Genomic DNA, 14,588 nt, shown 5'->3' on the forward strand with positions numbered 1-14,588 from the left:
AAATTGATCCTGTGTCGTGAGCGTAGCTAAACGTCTTCGGGATCGGTGTCCCGTCCACGGGACAGTTGAGCTAACGTGGGCTAATGCGATTAGCATGAGGTTGTAAGTAACAAGAAAATTTCCCAGGACATAAACATATCTGATATTGGCAGAAATCTTAAATTCTTGTTAATCTAACTGCACTGTCCTATTTACAGTAGCTATTACAGTGAAACAATACCATGATATTGTTTGAGGAGAGTGCACAATTTTGAATATGAAAAGTTTTTAATAAACAAATTAGACACATTTGGGCAGTCTTGATACAAAATTTTGAACAGAAATGCAATGGTTCATTGGATCAGTCTAAAACTTTGCACATACACTGCCACCATCTAGTGGCCAAAATCGAAATTGCACCTGGGCTGGAATAATACATTATGGCCTTTATCTTGCATTTCAAAGATGATGGTACAAAAAAATACAAAAGAATGGTTGGTTTTTTCTTTGTATTTTCTTTTACCAGATCTATTGTGTTATATTCTCCTACATTCTTTTCACATTTTCACAAACTTCAAAGTGTTTCCTTTCAAATGGTACCAAGAATATGCATATCCTTGCTTCAGGGCCTGAGCTACAGGCAGTTAGATTTGGGTATATCATTTTAGGCGAACATTTTTAAGTTAAGTTTGAGCATCTTAGCAATAAGCATTTTTCTAAAAGGCTGTCAACATCCTACAAGGAAAGAGACACTTAATCAATTATACAATCATTAACCAGATTATTCCAGATACCAGACTTCGATGAAAGATAACTCAGTTTTAGAATGTTGTCATTGATGAGAATGAATATACAAATCTATTCACATTCAGAATGTACTTTGTTTAGACATCCAGTCTGTATTGTACTTTCATGACCAGAGACAAATCTTTAAAAGGCACAATATTTATTTATTCAGAGTGGTACATGCATTCACACAGTCTTGATTTATAGGATCCATCCCACTATATGCTATGTCAACTCATAAAATCCCAAGTTAACAATTAAAAGTTTATAGAAAAATTGCACTTGCCCACATATGAATATTACAGTTTATTAAATATTCTACATCTGTAATGTTATCAAATAAAACTATTTATATAGCACATTTCTTACAAGGAATACATTTCACGGTGTTGAGACGTTGACTGGGGTAAAAATGGGGCACAGATAACGAAGGACATCAAGGCATTCAAAATGGCTACAGAGATGGATGGGCAGGAGTCAAGGCTTTTGGTCATGGGGTCTGGGATCCTGGGTGCCTCACCGGATGGTCTGGTGGTAGATAGCCAGAGTGGGCACCACAGCAGTGGTGGAGGTTAAGTGTCCCTATGGTGCAAGGGACCTTAACATTGAAGAGGCAGTGAAGTCGAAGGATTTATATATCCAGAAGGGAGGGTCTTACAGCCTCCGTGAATACCATCCTTACTGGCAGCAAGTTAAGGGCAGCTCCACAACACTGGAAAGGACACTTGCTTATTCATTGTGTGGACCACCAAAGCCTCCGTCACCATCCCCATCCAGCGTGACAACCTCTGGTAGACTCCTATTGCTGGACTAGAGGAGTTTTTCAAGGACCACATGCTCCCAAAGTTGGCACTGCAGCAGTGAACATCTGTAACCAACTTGGAAATAGTTTTTGCACAAATAGTTTTTGTTCCTACTTTGAGGTTTTCTTCCAATCCATTTTTCAATGCATATACAAATTCTATGTTTTACACAATATTGTATCATATTTGATGAGTTACTGACCTGTTCGTCCACAGGCTCGATGTGCTGTCGTCTCCACAACTGGATCACACTGGCACAGGATGTACATGCACCAGATGGTCTGAGGGATGCACTCCTGTTGGTCTGAAAAACAAATAGACATTTGGTCAGTGGTGGGTCTTTTTCAATGCTGTATCAACATCTTTATCATGACAGAAAATGCATTGTTTATCATGTCACAAACCCACCATGGGACAATGTGACAAGTGGTACCTCAACACCAATCCTCACGCCTCATTGTTTATTCTTGTTTCCCAATAAACAGCTTCTTCAGACTTGATTATAGTATTGGTAAAATAGACTGGGCTTTGGTCTATCTGCACAGCTAAAATCCGACTATGTGGATGGGACATTTCTGCTGGAATGGAGGAATTATCTGGAATGCTCAACTAGATGATCAGGACAATCTAGGGTACCATTTGCCTGAAGAGGTGAAGTATTGCAATGAGTCATACGACTGTATGTCACGGCTGTCGAAAGGAGCAGACCAAAGTGCAGCGTGGTTGTAGTTCCACATTTTATTAAATCCGTGAAACTTTGCAATACATAAATAACTGAAATGACAAAACAACAAACTGTGACGCAGAGAGAAACAAACACTACTCAAAATATAATAACCCACAAAAAACAGGAAGAAAAACCCCTACTTAAATATGATCTCCAATTAGAGACAACGAGGACCAGCTGCCTCCAATTGGAGATCAACCCAAAAAACAACATAGAAATAGAAAAACTAGAACTTAAACATAGAAATACAAAACATAGAAAAACACAAAACACCCCCTGTCACGCCCTGACCTACTCTACCATAGAAAATAACCTGTTACTATGGTCAGGACGTGACACTACTTCTGATTCAAATTCTCAAGAGGAAAGTTAAAACTCTCAGCCGTGAGGTCACTGAAGAGGACCAACAGTGATAGGGGATCATCTGAAATGGACTGACATGCAGTAATGAAACAAAGGATTTTGGGGACTGGCCAGCAGCCCACAATTTCTACATCTGTGCCATGCGATGTTTGTAAAGGCAACATTTCACTGCTGTGTCAGAATTAGACTCCGGCTAGCTTAATTAACATCCCTGCTGACATGTATAACTAAATTCACCAGTCATTTTTGATTAGTCATGTACAACAGATGCACTCGTGGAACAAAAACATTTGTTTTATATGGGAAAACATTGATCCCATAAGTTCGTTGTCAACTAACTAGTCAACTTTAGCTAATGTAGCTAACTAGCCAACCAAGGTGCCAACTAACTAGCTAGATAGTTAACATTAGATTATCATTTTTGCAGTCAGACTTTTCTAAGTGGTGACATGCTAGATAACCAACTATTCTTGCCATGGCGCCAGCATAACGTTAGGTAGCAAGTCTGACTACACAAACAGTGAGTTAACGTTAACTAGCAAGCTAAATATCCTTTCCCTGGTGGGCTAACGCTAGCTAGCATGTGACCACTTGAACAAGTAGCTGGCTAAATCACTAAATACTTGTTAATAAAAAAGTAACAACAGTCATTCTGGTAGCCTATACTGGTTTTAGTTTTACTTGTAAGGACGGTAATGTGCGTTGTACACGTAACACATTCGGTGGATATCTACCTAACATTCATAAGCACCTAGCTAACTGCAGAGTGTTAACTTAATCAAAATTGCTCATTAGAAACCATTGCTTACCTAATCACACGGCTCCAGCGACGCTTTGGAAAACGATCAAATGCATGTGTGCTTATCAAAGTAGTGGTTACAATCCGGCGGTGCATAACACAGAACCATCCTTGTTTCTGATCGACAGAGAGACCTAAGGTTAGATAGTTCGCTACAAAGGAGAGAGGGTAATGAATTTTGTTTTATCAATTTAAAAATGTTAAGGTAGCTAGCTAGGTAATTAGCAAAATTCTAAACAAGAATACACACGAGAAACACTCAATTATTTACACAAGAAACTAAAAAGGCTATAAAAGGCTACCTGTCGACGAGTTTGCATTGAGAAATGTACCTTGAGTGATGATGTTAAAGCTTGCAACAAGATGTGAAGTTCCGTATGATAGCCACATTAGCGGCTAATTAGTAATTACAGGCAAATATATTGATAAAAGTTACCTTGTCCGAGAGAGATTTGCACGGTTATCAAAATGTCACGCCAGGGTAAGCCTACATGAAACACAGACCTTATATGAAGTAGTTCTAAAATCCCCAATGCAAAAATGAATGGTGAAGAAACGATTGGAAACATTTTCGGGTTTTACTGCCAGGTTTGATGCATATTATGATTCTGTGGTAGTCAATAAGCCATACATTTACTACTAGTACATGTGCTGCTGTAACAGTGTAGGTTCCGTCCCTCTCTTCGCCCCAACCTGGGCTCGAACCAGGGACCCTTGCACACATCAACAACTGACACCCCACGAAGCATCGTTACCCATCGCGCCACAAAAGCCGCGGCCCTTGCAACGCAAGGGGCAACCCTACTTCAAGTCTCAGAGCGGGTGACGTCACCGATTGAAATGCTATTAGCGCGCACCACCGCTAACTAACTAGCCATTTCACATCGGTTACACTGCTACAGGAGTGTCAAACTCATTCCATGGAGGGCCTGGTGTCTGATGGTTTTTGGTTTCTACTTTCAATTAAGACCTAGGGTGTTCATAAATTAAATCTGGAATGTCAGAATGAGCTCAGAGTGCGCTCTGGTCATTCCTAAATTCAGAGTGTTGTCAGTTTGTAAATTCATCAGAGCATTTTGCTCTCGGAGCGTTCAGAGCGCACACTGGACGCTCTAGCAGAGCAGAGCGGCTCTGGTCGAGGAGTAGGGTTGATCCGAGCGCTCTGACCTCACGATGTTAGTCAAGCTAACTGGCTGATGTTGGCTAGCTTGCTAGCTACTTACAGACACAAATGAGAGAACCCCTACTCTTACCATTTTACTCGACCTAGCAGAGCTGGTTAGGCTATGATCATGTTAGTGACTGTAACTGTGCTGCTGGCAACAATTTAATTACGCTTTTTTGCCAACGTTTACTGACACCGGCCATATTCAACGGCTGTTGAGCGTTTGCAAATTCATCAGTTATTCTGCGCTCTGGCACACTCAGACGAGTGCGCTCTGAAATCAAAGTAGATAGCCAGAGTGAATTTACGGACGCAGGAGCGAAAACCCAGAAACACTCCGTCCTCTGTGGAATGAGTTTGGCACGTGCTACTACATCAGTACATTGGCCATGTTACACTCCAGTCCAGCAGGTGGCGAATGCGCAAAATGTGTTAACTTGAAGGTGCACGAACAGTGGATTCCCTTTTTTACTTAGTAATGCCGGATGTTGTTGTTGCTGCACGGACATGGATGGGATGAAAACAGCACAGCCACTTAGCTAGCTAATACATTTGTATTCTTTAAATATGTCTAAAATACAGTTGTTGAGGGTTTTTCTCAATGATAGATTAACAGCTGCTGCTGATGAGATATTCGGGGTCGTTGAAAAAATGATAGCAGAGTATCAGGAGGAAGTTGTCCGTCTACAGAGGCTGCTCGACATTGTTCTTCAACCTGAGATACCGTTAAACCTACACAGAGCAGGTTTGTTACTCATTACGTTTGTCTAACTCAAACTCAATTTTACGAAATAAAAGGAGCAATGCCAAAGTTGGTTCTTTTTTTAGAGGAAGTGTAATATGAAAATGATCGGGTATGCCTAAATGGCCTAATGCCAGCAGTTGTTCCATTTTAATTTCAACAAGCCTAGCCTGGGTGGGCGCTTTGGATCCTCACCATTCGCGGTCAGTGCCGTTTAAGATGAGGGAGGATGTTAAAAAAATAATTATGAGCGTGGCCTAATTTCTATTACAACATATCGGATGACTGTCATTCATATTCCATTCACCCAGCTCAATGTAACATCGAAAGGTTTAGGCTACTACATGATGCTCGAATTTTCCCTGGACCCATCATGAGGTTGCTACAACCTAGCCTCTGAATGAAAGTTTACAATGTAGGTGCACAGGTCGAGATAATTGAGTAATCAAGGTGACAGACAGTGATACATGCAATACCGCCTTGCAAACTCTTGCCTGCAATCTAGCTGATATAGCATGTAATCATTAGTCCAGCAGTTGCGAATGAGAGTTTCTATTAGACAAATTCAGGTATGTTTATCCCGTTCTGTTTAAGAAACGTTTTTCAACAGAATCAATACACCCCTCATCACACGCAAACACAGTTCACTTTCATAGCAGCCACATACAAACAGCTTGTTGTGTGTGTATATATATATTCCTTCTCGCATCTATCTACTCGCTCTCCTCCTCTCACCTTTTCCCTTTGCTTGTGGACTTCAGTGCACAACATTTCCATATCATGACCGCTAACCACACACAAACAATATAGTTGTCACGTCATAGTTAACGTAGCTACTAGAACTAACAAGTTAATAAACCCACTACAATCATGCAGTACAGTGTACAGTCAGCAGCAAGCAGTTTAGCATTTACACCGGTGGGCCCTGGTGGCAATAAATTAATAAAACCAAAAGCTTTCCTCGACTTGGAAAAGTTCCAGTGTTGTATAGCCATATTCTGCTAGCTAACATAGCATCCCTCTCTGTTTGAGCCAGAAGCTAGCTAGGTGAAAGTGAAATAAAATGTACTACGAAATATACAGTAGCTCCCCCTCTTGCTTCTTCATTTTGGAAGAAATTAATCAAAACTGTTCAATTATTGTCTTTCTCTCTTTGAGTCAACTACTCACCACATGTTATGCATTGCAGTGCTAGCTAGCAAGTTGTCATAATTACTGTGTACGTCTTTTGAAGGGGGTGAGAAACCATGAGCCTCCTAGGTTTTGTATTGAAGTCAATGTACCCACAGGAGGACAGAAGCTAGCTGTCCCCTGGCTACACCATGGTGCTACCCTACAGAGTGCTGCTGAGGCTACTGTTGACCTTCATTGAGTTAATAATTTAATCAATTATTTGGCGACGTTAATATTTTTTTTTATAGTTTGATATTAAAATTAGAACTTTAATGTTTCACAATTTTTATGTTTATGAAATTCACTGAGGAGGATGGTCCTCCCTTTCCTCCTCTGAGGAGCCTCCATTGATCCTCTCTATCGTCTTGGATTAATGTGCCCAGCCGGTAATACACTCGTGTCTACCCGGTGACCGTTTTGTACGTCGTAAACCGTCCTCCATTCAGGCTGCAAAGGTGTCAGTTTCCTCCTTAACACGATTTAATGGCTCGTCGGTGCAAGAAAACAGGGAAAATATGCATACGGTCTTAATAAAGAACACAAATCTGTCGCCAGAGTTCATCCGTCGAACTGCCAGATGGTGAAGCGTGATTCATCACTCCAGAAAATGCATTTCCACTGCTCCAGAGTCAAATGGCGGCGAGCTTTACACCACTCCAGCCCAGGCTTGGCATTGCGATCTTAGGCTTGTGTACGGCTGCTCTGCAATGGAAACCCATTTCATGAAGCTCCTGACTAAGAGTTTTTGTGCTGACGTTGCTTCCAGAGGCAGTCTGGAACTTGGTAGTGAGTGTTGCAACTGAGGGCAAAACATTTTACTCGCTACACACTCCAGTACTCAGTGGTCCTGTTCTGTGAGTTGTATGGCCTACCACGTCACTGCTAAGCCGTTGTTGCTCCTAGACGTTTCCACTTCACTATAACAGCACTTACAGTTGACCGGTGCAGCTCTAGTAGGGCAGAAATTTGTCAAACTGACTTGTTGGAAAGGTGGCATCCTATGATGGTGCCACATTGAAAGTCACTGAGCTCTTCAGTAAGACCATTCTACTGCCAAATATTTGTCTATGGAGATTGCATGGCTGTGTGCTCAATGTTATACACCTGTCAGCAACGGGTGTGACTGAAATAGTTGATTCCACTAATTTGATGGGGTGTCCACATACTTTTGTGTGTGTATATGTATGTATGTATGTATGTGTATGTACAGTGCATAATGAAACAATCCCTAGTAAGCTAGAGTTTTGAGTGTGGACTGACTATTATTTGGCCTTAAGACTGGTTTTACACACAACTTTCTATCCAAGTTGGGAGAGAGCACGAAGACGGCTCATGTCATGCAGGTTCAGGTAGCCTATACAGGACAGTTGTATACTGAACAAAATTATAAAACGCAACTTGCAACAATTTCAACGATTTTACTGAGTTACAGTTCATGTAAGGAAATCAGTCAATTGAAATAAATGAATTAGACCCTAATCTATGGATTTCACATGACTGGGTAGGGGTACAGCCATGGGTGGGCCTGGGAGGGCATAGGCCCACCCACTTGGGAGCCAGGTCCAGCCAATCAGAATGAGTTTTTCCCCTCAAAAGGGCTTTATTACAGACATAAGTACTCAGTTTCATCAGCTGTCCGGGTGGCGCAAGTGAAGAAGCCGAATGTGGAGGTCCTGGGCTGGCATGGTCACATCTGGTCTACAGTTGAGGCCAGTTGGACATACTGCCAAATACTCTAAAATGACGGAGGCGGCTTATGGTAGAGAAATTAACATTAAATTCTCTGGCTACAGCTCTGGTGGACATTCCTGCAGTCAGCATGCCAATTGCACGCTCCCTCAACACTTGAGACATCTGTGGCGTTGTGTGACAACTGCACATTTTAGAGTGGCCTTTTATTGTCCCCAGCACAAGGTGCACCTGTGTAATGATCATGCTGTTTAATCAGCTTCTTGATATGCCACACCTGTCAGGTGGATGGATTATTTTGGCGAAGGAAAAATGCTCACTAACAGGGATGTATAGAAATTTGTTCATAAAATTTGACATGTTTTTTTGTGGTTATGAACAATTTCTGGGATCTTTTATTTCATCTCATGAAACCAACACTTTACATGTTGCGTTTTATATTTTTGTTCAGTGTATATATAAAATAAATAAAAACCATCAATTGGCAGCTGATTAGTATGATGTTGCATTGGACATTTATTTTACAATGTTTGAATTTCCTACTTATAATTACTGAACAAGTAATTGCATAATTGCCACCAGCCAGCAGTCTAAAAATGTCAGCAATGCTTCATGAAATGTCAGTGAATAGCTTCATGAAATGTTAGGCTTAACATGAGAAAATGACGACCAAATAGGCCTACTAATAAACATTTACTCATTAGCATTACGGGGGTCCAGAGAAACTGTTACGCAAGTGACATGTAGGGAGCAAGTGACTAGGCAACAGGATAAATAGACTGTAGCAGCAGTGAATGTGATGAGTCAAAAGAGTTAATGCAAAAAGGGTCAATGAAGATAGTCTGGATAGCTATTGGTTAACTATTTAGCAGTCTTATGTCTTGGGGGTATAAGCTGTTCAGGGTCCTGTTGGTTCTAGACTTGGTGCATCAAACTGTTTTCCATGCGGTAGCAGAGAGAACAGTCTATGACTAGGGTGACTGGAGTCTTTGACAATTTTTAGGGCCTTCCTCTGACACCGCCTGGTATAGATGTACTGGATGGCAGCGAGCTCGGCCCTAGTGATGTATTGGGCCATATGTACCTCCCTTTGTAGCGCCTTGCACTCAGATGCCAAGCGGTTGCCATACCAAGCAGTGATGCAGACAGTCAAGAGCACTCAATGGTACAGCTGTAGAACATTGAGGATCTGAGGGCCTATGGCAAATCTTTTCAGCCTCCTGAGGGGGAGGAGGCATTGTCGTGCCTTCTTCACTACTGTGTTGGTGTGTGTGGACCATGATAATTCATTAGTGATGTGGACACCAAGGAACTTGAAGCTTTTTTCTGGCGTTATTGACCACCTCCGTATAGACAGTATCATCGTCCGTGATAAGGCCAATCGCTGTCGTGTCGTCAGCAAACTTAATGATGGTGTTGGAGTCGTGCGCAGCCACTCAGTCGTGGGTGAACAGGGAATACAGGAGGGGATTAAGCACGCACCCCTGAGGGGCCCCCGTGTTAAGGTTCACCATGGCGGATGTGTTGTTGCCTACCCTCACCACCTGAGGGCGGCCCATCAGGAAGTCCAGGTTCCAGTTGCAGAGGGAGGTGTTCAGACCCAGGGTCATCAGCTTGGAGGGCACTATGGTTTTGACTTTAGCTCAGAATTAAATTAACAGCCTTCTCACTTAGGTGTTCCTCTTGTCCAGCAGTGTGGAGTGCAATAGAGATTGCGTCATCTGTGGATCTGTTGGGGAGGTACATGAGTTGGAGGGGGTCTAGGGTGTCTGATGGTGTTGATGTGAGCCATGACCAGCCTTTCAAAGCTTTTCATGGCTACAGATGTGAGTGCTATGGGGCGATAGTCATTTAGACAGGTTTGCTTGGCACTCTTGGGCACAGGGACTATGGTGGTCTGCTTGAAATATGTAGGTATTACAGACTGGGTCAGGGAGAGGTCAAATGTCAGTGAAGACGCCTGCCAACTGGTCAGTGTATGCTCTGAGTATGCGTCCTGGTAATCCGGCTGGCTCTGCGGCCTTGTGAATGTTGACCTGTGTAAAGGTCTTACTAACATCTGCTTTGAAGAGCATGATCACACAGTCGTCCGTAACAGCTGGTGCTCTCATGAATGGTTCAGTGTTGCTTCCCTCGAAGCAAGCATAGAAGGAATTTAGCTCGTCTGGTAGGCTCGTGTCACTGGGCAGCTCGCTGCTGGGTTTCCCTTTGTAATCCGTGATAGTTTGCAAGCCCTGCCACATCCGACGAGTGTCAGAGCCGGCGTAGTATGATTCAATCTTAGTCCTGTGTTCACGTTTTGACTGTTTGATGGTTCATCTCAGGTCGTAGCAGGATTTCTTATAAGTGTGCGGATTAGTGTCCCGCTCCTTGAAAACGGCACCTCTAGCCTTTAGCTCAATGCGGATGTTGCCTGTAGTCCATGGCTTCTGGTTGGGATATTTATGTATGGTCACTCCGGGGACGACTTTGTCGATGCACTTATTCAGCTAGTTTATGCTAGCTGGCAACAACAGCAGTATGGCGCTAGTTAAAACTTGTAAAAGAAAGTGATGTAAATTTCAATGGGTGAGGGAGAAATAACTTGTAGTATTGGTCACCATCTGGATGTCACCATCTCGATGTCATCGTGACATGACAATTAGCTAACGTAACGACAAGCCGGTGTGAATGACCAGTGCAACGGTGTTGTATCGAGTTGCTTGCCACTGTTGGTTCCCACTGGGCAGCAGTTGCTTCACCAGGCAGCTGTATCGCATATCGCTAGCTAACGTAGCCAATTTGTTCCATCCCACTGATTTAATATTTTGAGTAGGATAGCTGCCTACACGAGAAATCATTAGTAATATTGCTTACCTTTTGGATGTCACCGTGATACAGTCTAACACTCAAGTGGGGAGAGTTTGCGCTGCAACCTGGCAACACAGTGTGTCCTTCGCTTCCGCTTGCCGGCTGCTGTCCTGCAGTAAGGAGAGGGAAATAGCTAGATAGTGTAGCCAATATCAAGCCAGGGTGACCGCTACAACACATTTTATTGTAGTGATTTTCAATGAAAATGTACAATTACTCTGGTAAGACCGGAATGATTCTGAACGCTCTCCCAAGTCCCAACTTCGGCAGACGGGGGGGGGGGGGGGGGACACAAGACTTCAATGACTACTACTACATTATTCAAAATACACACATACAGGAACTTCCAGTACCAAGCGCTCACCTGAGGAGGACTATGGGGTGCTTTTATATGTTTCCCAAGTTGATCACTAATTAGGGTCCCACATGAAACACTGATCAATACTTTGGTTCCTACCTTGTTACATACATGTCATTGAATTTTCTGTCTTATCCTTCTTCCAGACTTCCAGCAGCTCACACTCTCTGTCTCTGAAGTGGAGGTCCCCCCGGAGCAGCAGCACTATGAGCAGGAGTGGAGCCCCAGTCTGGGGCAGGAGGACCCAGAAACCATACAATTTAAAGATGAAGAGGACGAACTCCGGACCAGTCAGGAGGAAGAGCAGATTCAACGGATTGAGACTGTTACTAAAGATTACATATTCACTCCTGCCTGTGTGAAAAGTGACTGTGTGGAGTACCCAACTCGGCTCTCAAATATCTATCAAGCCCAAAAGGAAGGAGTCAAAGAGAGAGACACTCTACCCAGTACTACAACCGAACAGATCAAAACAGAACCTGATGGAGAGGACTATAGGGAATCAGAACCAACCAGTGTCTCTCAACCTTTCTCTGCAGTAAATCCAGTCTGTTCTGCAGTTCAAAGTGGTATGGAGAATAAAAGGCCTCCATCAGGTTTTAAGCCAGTCAAATCAAAGAGAATAGAGATGGTAAAAGGACAAAGGTCCCGTATCAATACTAAGGGTAAGAAATCTACACAGTTGTCCCTCCTGAAATCATCCAGTCAAGGTCATGCTACTCCTTGTTGTAAGGTGTGCGGTAAGTATTTTCATTACATGGGCTCATTGATTAAACATGTTCAAACTCATACAAAGGATAAAGAAACACTTTGTGGAGTGTGTGGAAAGCATATGGAGTCCACAGAAGGTATGAAAGAGCACCTCCAAACTCACATTGCAGCTAGGTTGTGTTGTCATGTTTGTGGTAAATGGTTCAGCAAGAACAGTAAGCTGACAGTACACATGAGGAGCCACACAGGGGAGAAACCTTTTTCCTGCCCTGTTTGTGGTACATGCTTCATGCAGACTGGAGATTTGAAAAGACACATGAGGACCCATACTGGGGAGAAACCATATCTCTGTCCTGATTGTGGGAAAGGATTCAGCGTTGCCAGTAATCTGTCAGTGCACATAAAGATTCACACAGGAGAGAAAGGAGAATCAGATTCAGTACTGGCACCAATCTGAAAGTGCACATGAGGACTCACAGGGGAGAGACCATACTAATGTCCTCATAGTAGAAAATGCATTTCCCAATCAGGTACATTCAATAACAATCAAAGACACACCAATGCATCACTGTATAGGTGCAGTGATTGCAGGAGTTCTCAAAATGATAGAACTCCTACAAAGTTACATAAACAATCATGACAAGGGAGAAAACAACTTGATAATGTGCTGTTTGGGAAAGGTCTGGAGACAGAAGACTGAGAGTCACATTCTAACTTCCATGTGTGAGAGGAGATGCCCCTCAGAACACTACTCTTGGGTGAATAAGATATGACTGTATTACTGCTTGAACATAAGAACTCTCCATCTCTAACAGAGCAGCTAGTGGATTTGTTGAGCAACAGCATTTCCTGCTCATTACTTATAGGATGACACAACAGACATTTGAACCTATGTCCTCCATCTGTACATAAAACATGTTTTTAGAGTTAAATGTGTTGTTAAATGTTGAAATCTGCTACTTTATATCTCGTTTGATGTTGTTAAAGTAGTTTTCACAATAACAGTTGATTTTTGTTAGTCTCAGGAGCTGAAGGAGTCTTACCATTTTTGTAATCACGATGTTTGATGCCTATATCCACTCTTTGAGGGGAAAATATTTTCCATGTTTTGACAATTAAGAAAATGTGTTGTAATATGCTCATGTAGACCCATTCATATGAATGAAGCTTGAGAAATGTGGGTTTTTTTTCCAGAGATTGTACATTTTATCTGCCTTTTGTTTAACAGAATAAATGTTGATAACACATGTTTCTCGTGAAGTGTCTTTACCTGCACATTTCTCTTTCCTCTGATTTCTCTTTCCTCCAGCCACCCTAGTCATAGACTGTTCTCTTTGCTACCGCACGGCAAGCAATACCAGAGCGCCAAGTCTAGGTCCAAAAGGCTTCTTAACAGCTTCTACCCCTAAGCCATAAGACTCCTGAACATCTAATCAAATGGCTACCCAGACTATTTCCATTGTTGTTGTCCCCAGAGAGTTGTACGGGTTGTAAAAATATATATATTTTTAAATCAATGGTTTTTGTTTGACACATTTTAACATGAAAATAATCTCACTTTAAAAAGAGTCTCTGTGTAATTCCATTACCATGGTATTGCCCGAATACAAATACCTTTTCAAAAGACAATCACTGTAAGGAAGGGCTCTTCCAATAAATCCCTTGGACCTCGAAGCCAGCAAAGCCTCTCTAATGAAACCAACTGAAAACATATTTACATGCTGTACACATTAAATATTGTCAAACATCAATAAACTCACTGCTGGCCAAACTCAACACATATACCTTTTCATAAACAATGGACCACACCCTAAACATTTCTTCTCAAACAGTATCTCACACACGCACAGAGGAACTTCCAGTACCAAGCTCTCACCGGAGAAGGCCTATCGGCAAAGATGATCTATTATATTGACAATATAGTTGAGTGACCGCTCCAACAATATATGTACATGTCAAATTACAGATTATACAAAGACCTTAAAAGAAGCGCACATATTGATTGTTTTAACAGCTTTCTTATTAGAACAATGTAAAATGGTCTTAATGTACTGCTCGAATTCCTTATAGAAAACACGGAAGAGTGTTTTTTTATTTGGGAATTTACATTTATGTAGATGAAACTTTGCTATTAGCACAAGTAGATTTATGAGGTAAAATTGTTTTTCTTTATCTTTATTATGGTTAAAGAAACCCGAGCAGCACATTCTCCCATAACAAACAGAAGTCATCAAGAATATTAACAATTATAAAACTGAATATCTTTCCATAATTGTTTTACATGTAGACAATGCCAATATAAATGCAAAACTGTTTCTGGATGCTCAACACAAAAAGTACAATCAATGTTAATGTATTTTTTGAGTTTCTTCAGGTAATGATTCGCAGGGTAATACTTATGGATCATTCTGAAAGAGACCTTGACCTTGTTAACAAGCAAGTA

General features: G+C 41.9%; 1 long non-coding RNA gene and 1 other non-coding gene across 2 annotated transcripts; one reads left to right on the plus strand and one right to left on the minus strand.

The window, feature by feature from the left end:
• Nucleotides 1-906: 906 nt before the first annotated feature.
• On the minus strand, nucleotides 907-4,223 carry LOC106584467 (uncharacterized). The gene is made up of 4 exons (XR_001323751.3): nucleotides 3,790-4,223; nucleotides 3,468-3,574; nucleotides 1,771-1,872; nucleotides 907-1,633 (listed from the first exon to the last, which is right to left on the minus strand). It is a non-coding gene; the product is annotated as an uncharacterized LOC106584467 (long non-coding RNA).
• A 610-nt stretch (nucleotides 4,224-4,833) lies between these two features.
• Nucleotides 4,834-13,392, plus strand: LOC106584466 (uncharacterized). The gene is made up of 2 exons (XR_014382324.1): nucleotides 4,834-5,367; nucleotides 11,581-13,392. It is a non-coding gene; the product is annotated as an uncharacterized LOC106584466 (transcript).
• Nucleotides 13,393-14,588: the final 1,196 nt, after the last annotated feature.

This window comes from Salmo salar, chromosome 23 (genome assembly GCF_965601325.2).
Source record: "Salmo salar chromosome 23, fSalSal1, whole genome shotgun sequence".
Classification (NCBI taxonomy): Eukaryota; Metazoa; Chordata; class Actinopteri; order Salmoniformes; family Salmonidae; genus Salmo; species Salmo salar.